At 37.0% G+C, this 12426-nt stretch overlaps 1 long non-coding RNA gene across 1 annotated transcript in view; it reads right to left on the bottom strand.

The window, feature by feature from the left end:
* The window catches only part of LOC139791434 (uncharacterized), an 85624-nt gene extending 74786 nt beyond the window's left edge, over positions 1 to 10838 (bottom strand). Inside the window, exon 1 of the long non-coding RNA XR_011723924.1 lies at positions 10569 to 10838. This is a non-coding gene — a long non-coding RNA (uncharacterized lncRNA). The remainder of the gene's footprint in view (positions 1 to 10568) is intronic.
* Between the last annotated feature and the right edge of the window lie 1588 nt (positions 10839 to 12426).

Genomic DNA, 12426 nt, shown 5'->3' with positions numbered 1-12426 from the left:
ATCTGTCACAATCTGAGTTTTCTGAAAGAGCAAAAATGCAATTACCACTATGAGGGGCTCTACCTTTTCCATTAAGTTCTGTTAATTGTGACAAATGCATGGACTTTAAATTGTGAAAAAAGGAGAAAATTCTATTTCTGGATGTGGTGCACCTGGGAGTGAGCGTTGTGCCTCTCTGTACACCCAGCACACTTAGGCACCATTGGCCCAGGTAGCCCAGGAAACCCTGAGCTAGCCCCCTGCACAGGGGACATAAATAGTTAAATGAGCTTGTTTGATGCAGATGCTGACTTGAAAGGTGGTGATTAACTGCACTCCACAACAAAGCATTTCATTAATCCTTATAGGAACTCTCCAGGTGGGAATTTGGACATCCACTTCCTCTGGGCAGCTCCAGCTGTGCTTAGTCCAATTACTTGACACTATTTTTGTGTTTAAGATGTGCTGATTAACTCCCTGAGTGGAGAAACTGGCAGTCCCAAAGATTCCCCAGGCAGTTTCTGCCATAGAACTGGCCAAACTCTGTATAGATTATTTTAAGCAGTCAGAAGCAATTGTTGCTGAAAATTCAGAAATGGTTACACAGGACAGTATTTTGTATTTAGTTGAGATAGGACATTTTTTGCACATAATTCAAGTCAACCAAGATCAAAAGTTCACACATATGCTGGACTAGTCACATAGGACCATGACACAACTGAATTATAAGAATTCACTGGAACAGTTCGAAAATCTCATTTAATATAGCTGAAGCTGTCAGTTGCAAGGAACATTTGTAACACACACTCCTGTCACCTTCTGACCAATGACTGACCATTGCATTCAGGAAACCTGACTACATGCACAGAGATTTCATATAAAAGATCTTAAGAAATTAGGATTTTTAACAACGCTCTGTTAACAAGCATCTGTGCAAAACAATAGGTGGGTGATTCAGTTCACTCCTTTCCATAAGCCCTGTGGATATTATTTATACTCAAAATATTGTGTCCCATAAAGGTATAAACTAAACTACACTCTGACCTGGTACCTGTAGTTCTTAGAAGCATAATTCTTACCTTTTCCTGGCGTTTTCTGTGCTGTGTTTTCAGAAGAGGCCAAACAAAATCAGACGTCAGTGCATCTTCTTACAAATTATGAAATAACTTTCCACAGCTAAGAATTTACATACATACAAATATATCTCCTGGCCAACAGAAGAATAAGGAGCAGTCTTCAAAGGAGTTTTAAACTCCAGTAACATTGTGAAGTTTAGAATTTGCAAGAAGCCCTTCAAGAAAGAGAAGTGTGTATGGGATTGCAGTGCCAGGAAGGCAAATGGAACAAAATCTTTAGATTTTCTACAAATGCCAGTAATGAAAAAGACTATTCTACCCCATGACAAATAGATCAGGATAGTAGGTGCCAGCTGTGGAATAGTGGAATAAGGAATGGGGGTGGACAGAGACTACAAGAGTTGCTTTCATCAAACAGAGCAGAAGGGAATTCAGAGCTAAAGAAGAAATGGGACAAGTTCCCCACCAACTCATGTGAGGGATTCTGAACCTGAGGTTCCAAAATCATAATAGCTGAAGAGGAGACTTCATATATCTGTCAACACTGGGGAAATAAATGTAAAATTAATAAAGCTTTGCAAATAATTCAGTTCCTAAATGAGCTCTGTATGACCACAGTTTCTTTGTTTGTTTTACTGCAACCATTATTTTATTTATTTGAGACATGATACATGGCTTTGTGTTGCCATTTTACACATCAAGATATTACAAAATGTAGAAATAATTAATCACAGAAATGCTTGTTAGTTCTGTTTCTTTATTAAATTTTAAAACAAAAAGTGGTCAAGAATATTTAAGGAAGATACTTGCCAACAGCAGAAAAAAAATAAGGACAGAACTCTTCATTAGAAAATAAAAAGTAATTATTCCAGTGCATTCCATTACCTTCTTTTATTACCAGTGATTGCTCCCCTTCAGCTGCTTCATTTAAGTTGCTTTTTTAATCACTTGTTTTATCAAATTTAATTTGTCTAGACATAATCATGTAAATTATAAGCAGTAAATCAGGTAACAAGTAATAATGACAGATAATGCAGTTACTTTATTGTATTCTCCATGCAATACAATGATGTGGCTTTTTCAGGGAAAGAAAACAGAAGCATCACTTGATTTGTCAGTGGTCTGTTCATACACAAAACAAAGATGGAGGTTAGAATTTGGGTCCAAAATTTTGTTATTCCTCTACAAACTTAAACAGAATCTGGAAGAATTGTCCTCAGAATCTTGATACTGGAAACCAAGATTAGCACTGATCAACAGCTGAATACAAGAGCTGGAGCCTATCTGGTTACCTGAGAATAATTTTTTTTTTTCCCTAGGAAGCTGCAGTAACTGGAATTCTGAACCCTGGACTCTTCTCAACCCACATCTCTACACATGCGAAAAATCAAAAGAATAAGGGTAGGATTGAATTATTGGGCAGGTTCATGTGCGTGGGTAAACACATACATAACCAGAACAAAGGCAAGAAAAAGTTCTGTGAGATGCTAGACTAAGTTGGTGATGTCTTTTAAAAAAACACTTCTGTCAGTCAAATGACCAAACGAGTTTCATCCAGCTATTTTAGCAGTCTTCCTGATTAGACTTAAGAACAGATCCTAAGGAGCCTGTTCTTTGACTATCTTGACAGTTTTATTTCATAAGTGGGGAATGTGATATAGGAATGCTGGACTATTCCATGCACAGATATTGAGGTATTTGAAACTCTACTGAAAACAAATACAAAGGGAAGACTGATGCACCCAAAACAAATATTTTTTTTAATATCTGGCACAGAACTGTGGATCCAATGTTTTTTTAAAAGGTGCAGAATTTGTGCGTCCTTAATACCTATACTTTGTACTGAATAGCAGAATTGCTCAGGATGAAGACATACAATAGTTGTATGAGGCATAAAATGCCACTTCTGAATAAATGTTTTGAGAAAACAAGCAGTGAAATACAGGCAAAGTGAATTATTGTGGTAGAATAAAATAAATCCCATAGAAACTTATAGAAAGCAGTGTTGGTAACTATCCACTTTAAGAGAACATCATGTTTAACTGCAATACCATTCACTTGGTTTTATCATTCAGTTCACATACACACAATACATAGGAATATGTATTTGAAGAATGAAAAAGGACAGCTACAAGTTTTCAGAATAAAATATCATCAGTTTCTTCATAGAAGCTGGCCAAGGATATTAAAACTTTCTCAGTAAAAGTCTTCCCAAAACTTTATTAAAAAATTTCAGCTATGACTGATTTCCTGCTTTTTCAGTGAGTTATTTTGTGAGTGCACACTGCTGTAATTTAAAATTTTCTGTGGCACTTAGAATTCCAGCCAAGAAATAGTAAAATAATTTTAAGTTTCTAAAGACAAACACAAGTTTATAAAGAGTTACTTTCCATTCTTCTACCCCCATCAGGTATTACATTTTCCAAACATTCCAAGTATAGTCTGATATGTATAGCATATTTCTATGCAATTTCTTGATATGAATTTTCATCTTAATCCTGCTAGTGGCGGGAATGCCCAAATAAAGTCCCAAAATATTGGCTTCAGAATATTTTGTAAAATATCCTAAAAGTTTCTCTGCTCTGGAACTCCTGACACACCCTGGTAATCACAAGAAAATCAATTTGCTGGTGAAATTCCGGGAGACTTCACTGCACACCACAGAGATGCATAATGCCTTTTTGGGCTGTCAGAAATATTCACCAGAGTGTATTTCAGCTCAGTTCTTAAAATTATTTCATGTCTGTGGTTCTAAGCCTCACTTGCTGGGAAACCTCTGTGTCTGCTTTGATAAAGCTTTAGTAACATCACTCTTCGGATGATGAAAGAGTGGAACAGGATCCCTGGGCCTAAGTGTCTTTTTCTGCAGTTATTTCCATTGAACAAAAGATCTGAATTTCAAGGTCAGCTCCAGCAAATCCCTACATCCCTCAGAGGATACAGCTTCAGCTCCTACCATCTGTTACTATCTTGAGTGTACAAAGGCCAATATAATTATGTACATGTTTTCTTCTGGTCACTTTGCTGAAGACATTTTGAATTAAACCATCCTGTGCTAAGATTCAAATGCCCAAGGAAAATCAGGAAAAATTGTACAAACCAGTAATTCTTAAAAATAATACTCTGTCACAGAAATACACTGTATGTTCCTACATGACACTACTAGAAAGCAGTACATCAGTTGAGTAAATAGCCTGTTTTCTGCATACCATTTGGTGAAGACAATGCAAAGATGCTTCTTTACATCAGCAGTCTGTGAAGTAGGCCCCAGACCTAGACTGGATATAAATTCACCATTGCCCTCTCTTAGTTATGGTCTTTATAAATCATTTGCCATAGTCAAATATTTTCATCTCTTATTCAAGATCACACATCAGAGCATTATTCTTGACTCACATCTTTTTTTGGCTTTTTCTACAGAAAAACATTCAACACAGGTCCCATCCAAACATCTAATTGAAAGTCTTGACAAAACTCTAATCATTCACTATTTCTGTCATTGTAGTGTCTGTTTCATGGGTCTCAAGTAATGCAATTTTTTTCTGCTCATGTCCATTGAGATTAGTACTGCGGAAGTCAAATTTCAACCTAATCGTTCCGCTCCTTCACTCCTCTGTTTCTCCACTAGAATGTTCTTTTCTTCAGACTCAAACATAATTCAGTCATCTCCATTTTCAAGGTCATTCTCCACTTCATTCTTCTGAAACTATCAAAATCCATTTGCTGGTTTCCTCATGACTTGTGGCCCCCTTATCCACCCTGTCACAACTGGAGCTTAAGCTTGACACTTAGAGTCTTTCTTTCTTATTGGTCTTCATTCTTAGGACCTTCTAATAACTCTCTTCAAACCTACTTCATTGTTGCACTTCCAATTCCCACCTGAATCCTCCTGTGACATTTAGAAACACCTGACACGAGTTAGTTCTGTTTAACACCTTCTGTTACATCTGTCTAAACATTTTCTTCTGTTCTCCTTCTGTCTTTCTTATATATTTTGTTTTAACTTCAAATTGCAAATACTCTATCACAGACACATTTTTATTCTGTCTTCCCACCTCTTCAGACAATACCATTCTACCCATGACTGTGAGCTAGAGTAATAGAAGTAAATATTATTGATATAGAATCATGTTATTGATATAGAATCATGCTGCATATAACACATACTAAATTTGAAAATTTATGATGGAATGCTTTATTTTCCTATGCCTTTTTCAAGTTTCTCCTGTCTCTAACTTCTCTCTACAGATTTCTGCATTTTTGTCAACTTTCATTGTGGAAGTTCTCTTTTTCTTTCCCTTGCACCATTATTGTCTTGAGCTTGCTTCCTCATCTGTCCTTGACCACTCTTAATTTACATCTCTATTACATCTGCATATCTCCTTTTTTCTCTCCCTCTTATGTTTAACAGCTGCACCTGCATAAATGGAAGTAAATTGAAGCTGGTCTTGACCATAATACAACTGTGGACATTCAGAAATTAATAAGCTAATTTTGCAATGCCCATTTCACTAAGTGATCTGAAGTATATGTACAGGGATCCAGTTTCTGCACAGCATCTCATCTTGCAGCTTTTGGTCTCCAGAGAGTCAAGTATGGAAAAGCAGAAACAAGTGTATGCTCCTATGTATCCTTAGAGTATCCAACAGACTTCTGAGATGAGGCACCAATTTCTTCAACTCTATTTCTTTTTTTGGGTGTAAAGTGAGTTATTATGGTATTACAAAAGATGCAGAATTGCATTTATCTGAGAGTGTGTTCAGGCAGGTGTAGGATACTTAATGAACCCCCACCTTTCCCCATCTTTTTTCTAGTTTTGTTTCAGCCTATGCTTATTTCTTTCAGTAGAGATAACCTGTGCAGAGATAGATAGAAATATTTTTTCCCTCTGGAAAAAATCAACTTTTTCTCTGTTAAAGACTAAAACAAATAATTTTTTTTCTACAGTATTTTAAACAGTAAGCTAGAGGCTTACTCTGCTGTTCTGCTAACATAAACTTCAAGATGACCATAGGATGCTTCCTTCCTCCAAATTGCTTAGAACTCAATGGCAAGCTGACACTTTCAACTTCACCTAGTTGAAAACACCATTCCTATTGAAAAAACTACTTCAACAGATTAATCTTCTAATCTATGAATGGTATCAAGCTATCAGATCAGTTGAAAAATCAGGCTGTACTTTTTTTCTCCTGTTCCTGAATTATTATTATTATTATTTCATTTTTTACCTGAAAGATTTGGAAGTGCAGTTATAATATGTGATCATAAGAACCATTGTGGGGGAATTATTTAGGGCTGAGAGACAAGCATTGGAGCATGTGAAATAGTTAAGAAGTGTTAGTGGAGGTGTGCTTAATGGAAACAGCACGAGAAATCTGTAGAAAATCAGACTTTTTCAATGCTGCTGCCCACAGAAGAGCTTTTTCTTTCTGTAATACCATCTACATCGGTCTGCAGGGGGCTTGAGCTCCAACAGATGATTGCTGGTAAATCAGTGTGGTGGTTTAAAACATTATTAACCCCAGCTGTTTGGTTTCTTGCCTTTATTGAAGGCTACCACTCCCCACAGCAAAGGCATTAAAAAGCAGCCTGTACCCACACCAGCTCCTACTTCTAACAGCCTAAACTGCTTCTGAAAAGGTGATGAAACACTGGCTTGCAAGCTGCCTGTTTCTTGGCAGCCAGTGCAGCTGCTTTAGCAGTCTCTAGCAGAAGGTTATTCTGCTCCACAGGACCATTGTGTCCTCAACCACTACAACTCCTTGCTCAGCAAATGTGATTCAGAACCCGTAAGCCACAAGCATCACAACAGAAATTGCTTTCTGGTCGAGGTGTTTGTTATGCTGCCTGATATATATTTTGTCACAGTATAGTTCCACACAAAAAAGTACAAAATAAGAAAAGGAAAATGACATAAAATGTAGTGGACAGGTTTCACAGTGTGTGCTGCTGTATAAATCAGGAGTGCGATTATAGAGTGTTATGAGAACATGGAAAAAAGGACAGGGTCACCATAATAATGATGCTGCTTGTTCTGTAATTGCTCTGCTCTGCATTGTTTCAGAAAGTGGTTGAACTGGACCCTCATGCTGCATTGTGAACACCTGCAAAGCTATTAGGCTGGGCCAAACATCAATTAACATAGCAGAAACACTCTGTGGAGAGAAGTGGTGTGTCCAGGAGCCCTCAGTGCCACCTGTGACCCCTGGGTGGACTTTCTGCTTCCTTTGACCCTTCAAGAGCCATCTTTCAATGCTGCTTGCACAGCTTTCTCTACTCCTTTCCAGCAACAGAGGAGGACAAGCAGGGTATCTGGGGCCTTGCTAGGGTATTCCAAAGTCCTGCTTTGTATCTTCACCCTCCTGGGTAAGCAACACTGAGTTGTTACGTAGCTAACCTTAAAAGCACCTGCCTCCAAGGAGGTTAAGGCAACCACAACTCAATGTAATTTCCAAGGAAAATTACCTGAAGAAAGGAAATTACACCTATTGCACTATCTGATTCAAATTGAACAATGTAAAAGTTCTTGAGCAATAAAAACTTTTTCACATTTTGAAGAATGGCTGATTTGAAAAGCAAGTTCTGAAATCTTTCTTACAAAACAAAGGTTCTCCACGGCTAGCATAATGAAAACCTAAGTTACTTTCCTCTCATGACAGTTTATTGCTAGTGGCACTAATGGTTGCTGATCCACCAGTCAATATGCACAAAACATTTCTCTTCTGAAGTAGCAGCTCATGCATTTTTACATGCAAAATTGTATGAATTTTTATAGTAAACAGAAAAAAAGCCCCAAGCTCAAAATACTGTATACCCATCTTATACCTCACTTCAGAAAAGTGAACATACAAAAAAACTCTAAGCAATATTCAGTACTGTATACTGATTAATAACCAGAGTTAACTTAAAGAGAGTTATTTTCTTCTGTATTATTTAAAATGAAATCACTATGAAGATAATAACTCTTTTATAAAATTATACTTTCTGCCACCTAAATGAGAGACTAAAACGGTCTTAAGTTCTATTTCATCTATTGGAAGCTTGAAAATATTTGCTTTTATTTCTCTAGAGTTTGACCAAAAAATTTTCTGCTTTGTAACAAACAAAAAAAACCATCCAGCAGGACTAAGGGGCATTGGAGTCATTACTTATAGGTACTGATCTTTTTATTCTTTTATCATTTGAATAAGTAATACTTTAATATTTGTTATACTGCCTTGCACCACAGGACATTAAATCATGCATTGGAACAGCTGATAAAGAAATTATTAACCAAATATATCTTTAGAGAAGAACAGAAGCCACTTTTCCTAGCTGTGCTTCATGCTTCAGTGATGGAAAATGTGTCACACCATCTCTGTTTTCAGTTACTCTGGCAAAAAGTGGAAGCTTTGAAGGTAATCTAACACTCATTAAGGACAAAAAATAAATCACTCACCCCAGATGACTGGGGGAGTCAAATTTTGCAAAGCTGGCATTAATCTTGAGCCAATCACTTTTCTCCTTTTGAATACTTCATGCTGTTCTACTTTATGTCACCCCAGGCCCCTGGTCCATCTGGCCTAGAAGTAAATCTATCACTGCCATCTGTAATTTGTGACATTTTTAAAAGGTGTGGTATATATAAGAAGCCCAAGAAAAACAGGCATAAGCATACTCTGGTTGATCTTTCCTTACTGAAGAATCAAGGCATTTTATTACTGACTCTTCCCTCTTTCTATAAAGAATAAAGAGGAGAAAAGATATAATATTAATTATCTTTTTTTGAAAAGACATAGTCTTGAGCATAGTAAATTCATTGCCAAAACACCAGCCTGGAATGGGACATAAAAATGGCACTTGCAATATTTAATTAATTATTTGCTTGGATTTCCTTTGTAACCACCAGGAACTCTAGTCTGGTGCATTCCACAACTTTACTTTTTTCTCTTATGCATTTTTCTGCTAGGAGTCTTTTCCAGACATGGATGAGGAGTGACTTAAAATGCATAAATCTAAAACAAAAAAGAAGAAAAACTGCCACTTCGGTCCCCAGGCTCCTCACTTGATATTCTCTAGCCCCCTCTAAGCTGGCCATCAATGCCACTAGCAGTGAAAGTGAGAAGCACAATGTTGCTGATGCTCACACCTCTGTGTCAAGTGGTGTAATATCCAGGGCCCCTGGGATAAGAAAATTTCTCCATGTTGCAAGCCATTAATGACACTTAAATGTCCTATTCTTATAGCCAATCAGATAAAAAAGGGAGTCAATAATAATAATTTTTTATAAATTAAAAAAACATTTAAGAAAAGAGTAAATTGGAAATTCAGGTAATTGTAAGAACACAGAGGCACCTTCACAATATTATTTAACTCCTTGGGCATCCAGCATTAAGTACAGCTCATGTGAAGAAAAGCAGGAATTATGAGTCATCTGAGTTTGAGTAATTTCAAATAAATACTTGTCAAAGATATTGTATAGAAATGGACAAATTTGAAGTTATGTTTATGTAAACTTTCTAACAGGTTTTTCAAAGCCTGTGTGAAAATCATATAGGAATGGACTTTCTATGGTGGTTTCCAGATTTCATGGTCTCTATTGAGGTGATCATAGCTCACTTCATAGTCATCTCCTTTAACAGGAAAAGCTCCAGGATGGAGTGGTGGAAGAATGTAGCACAAGAATCCATCAAACTGCAGGTGAGATGTGGACTTGGTATTACCCATTTTTGCTGAGTTTTAAGTATACTTGTTGCATGCTAATGCACAGCAACTCATTATGGCACAGTACACTGGCCATAAGAAAAGTCTGATTTTGGAAAAATGGCAGAATTGCTTCCATGTTCCTCTGGTAATATCAGGTTTGCAGCCTTTGCTTAAATCAATCAGTGGCCACCTCTGTTATTCTACACACTGATTTAATCAAAATGCAACTGCTTTTATCTGCAGCTGATGCTACAGACACAATATTGGTAAGCACAATGCAAAATGTAGGCTGAATAACATTGATTCCTTCCTCCCATTCTCACCTTTTCATCAGAGAGAATCAAATGTTCATTTTTGTACTAAAATTTGCAAATACGATAGGTTTTTATGAAAGCCTTTGTCAGAATCTCATTCTGATTTTTTAAAAAGGGATGCTTTGATCTTGAATACTGACTAATAAAAATGCACTTACAAACATAGAAATTTGCTATTAATAAAATGTATATATTAGAAATTAATGAACAATATGATTGTATGATGCAATATGAAGTCACAAAAATACCTTAATTGAGGGATAAATACAAAATTAAATTGTGGCACAAACTGCATGAAGAAGTTTAAATGAAACTAAAGGTTCCTAAACAAGGGAAATTAATATATGTCATGAACTGAATGTTTTAAAATAAATTTAATAAAAAGATTTACTCTGCACATTGATTAAAGATTTTTTCAATGTTAAAAAAGTAAATTTTTTGTATTTTTTAAAAAGCTCTCAGAGAAAAAAAATCTTTCAGCTAACATTACAACTTACGAATCAAAAATAAATACCTTTTTTCTTTGTAATTCATCCTTTAGTTAGTTGTTTTTTTATGAAGAAACCTTCCTTTGCATGGATCTCCCTCTACTTTTCTTCAAGGTTTCCTGCACAATCCTTTGAAACATTTAGAAAAGACACTTACTGAAGGTAAAAAAGCAACTCTTGACTGGCAGCTCTTTTTCTCAGCACTGTAGCAGTGCCTATCAGTGCATGGGACACCACTTGTGCAATGCTCAAGGGATGGATTTCTTACTAACACTCCATCCACATCCATCCATATCCTATGCCCCACCAGAAAAGCTCCATCTGCAGCTGCTCATATCCCAGACCTTCTGTATCCCAGCTCCTGCCTGCTCCTGCCTTGGTGGAAATGCTGATTCTGTGTGGCTGCCAAGATGTAGCTGGACTAAAGCCTTATGGAAAAAGCTTTCACAGGAAATGGGAGAAAGGAGACAAAACTCAGAGATGAGTATCAAATCTGAGGTTTGTGCCCACCTCTAGTTAATTTAAATACCTAAGGATTCCTGGATGAAAGGGAAGGAATGGATGTGTAAAAACCATTATGATCAATAACAAATCAGGGTAAAAGTCTCTTAATTGCAGGGGATAACTGCAGTGCTGGAGTCTATATGGGACAACAATCAATTATTAGACATATTTATAAATTAATAAACTTCCCAGTGCCATTCAGGAAAACAATTTACTTTTCTAAAATGTTACTGGCTGGAATTCTCCTGTTTTAAAATTAACTAAAACTTGCAAAATCCATTATTAACCATCAGCTTCTTTGCAAGCCAAATGTCTTAAGAGGAGGAAACATTCATAGATAAATCAGGCAATAAGTACAGGACTGACAAATCTAATGGAAGCTGTCATGATTAGCCTCTTCTATATTTCCTTGTTTATTACAGCCATTTTCTATTTCAAGAAAACACTCCCATCTGCCTGCAGCACAGCTTAGAGCTAGAGTAAAAAACTCTGGGTTTTTTCTCACCACATACAAGCAGACTAACTCAACAATCATTACACAGAACAGATATGGAGAACAGAAACTCAAAATGTCACATCAACAGCATCACATTCTCAATTCCTGTAAATCATTTTAAATTGGACTGCTGCACCCATCAAAAAAAAGCCAGTTAGGGGGCTTATGTCACCCTTTAAAACTGCATCCTAGTAGCTCCTATTTATTTCTATCCTATCAATAACTGGGTAGCTCAGTTACTGCAGTGCCAGTGTACAGCAAGCATTTACACTGGCATTGCAGGTACCTCAGGTCAGAATGCTAACAAAACTCATGGGAGAGGAAAAAAAGGGAAATCTCTTGAAGATTCTCCAGATATCATCAAGAGGGGTGTGTGGTAGGCTATGCCCATTATCTTTTCCAGTCCTGTGACCCCTGTGGATTTGAGAGCATCATGGGGGAGAAGCAGAAGACCCCAATTATCTTTGTAAGGGCCCGATCACCTTTGCAGGCCTTCTAACTTTTCTGCAGTCCCCATTCCCCTCCCCTGCAACTCCCAGCAGCATGGCTTTAGCATACTTGTCTGCCAAGACACCTCACCTCCCTCAAAAGTACTGCTTTCCCAAGCCATCCCTGTGCATTCAGTATTTCTGCAGTCCTCTAGCACTCCCATTTTCCAGCTCCTTCACCACTTCCAATCGCCCAACAAACTATAACTGTTCTTTATTTGTATTCTGGGATGCACAAACCCTTGGCCTTCTGCTTCATTACACAAAAGGTACCTGCATAGACACTTCATTTTCCCCTTCAAATTATTTACATATAGTTAGCTTTTCAATTCTAATAATTAAGGCTCTGGTTATTTGTCTCCTCCTCCTGCCATGCATCTCTTAAATGGCTTTAGT

Source organism: Heliangelus exortis, chromosome 1, assembly GCF_036169615.1.
Source record: "Heliangelus exortis chromosome 1, bHelExo1.hap1, whole genome shotgun sequence".
NCBI classification, from domain to species: Eukaryota; Metazoa; Chordata; class Aves; order Apodiformes; family Trochilidae; genus Heliangelus; species Heliangelus exortis.
The sequence above is the reverse complement of the archived record's forward strand: the minus strand, read 5'-3'. Positions and strand labels throughout refer to the sequence as shown.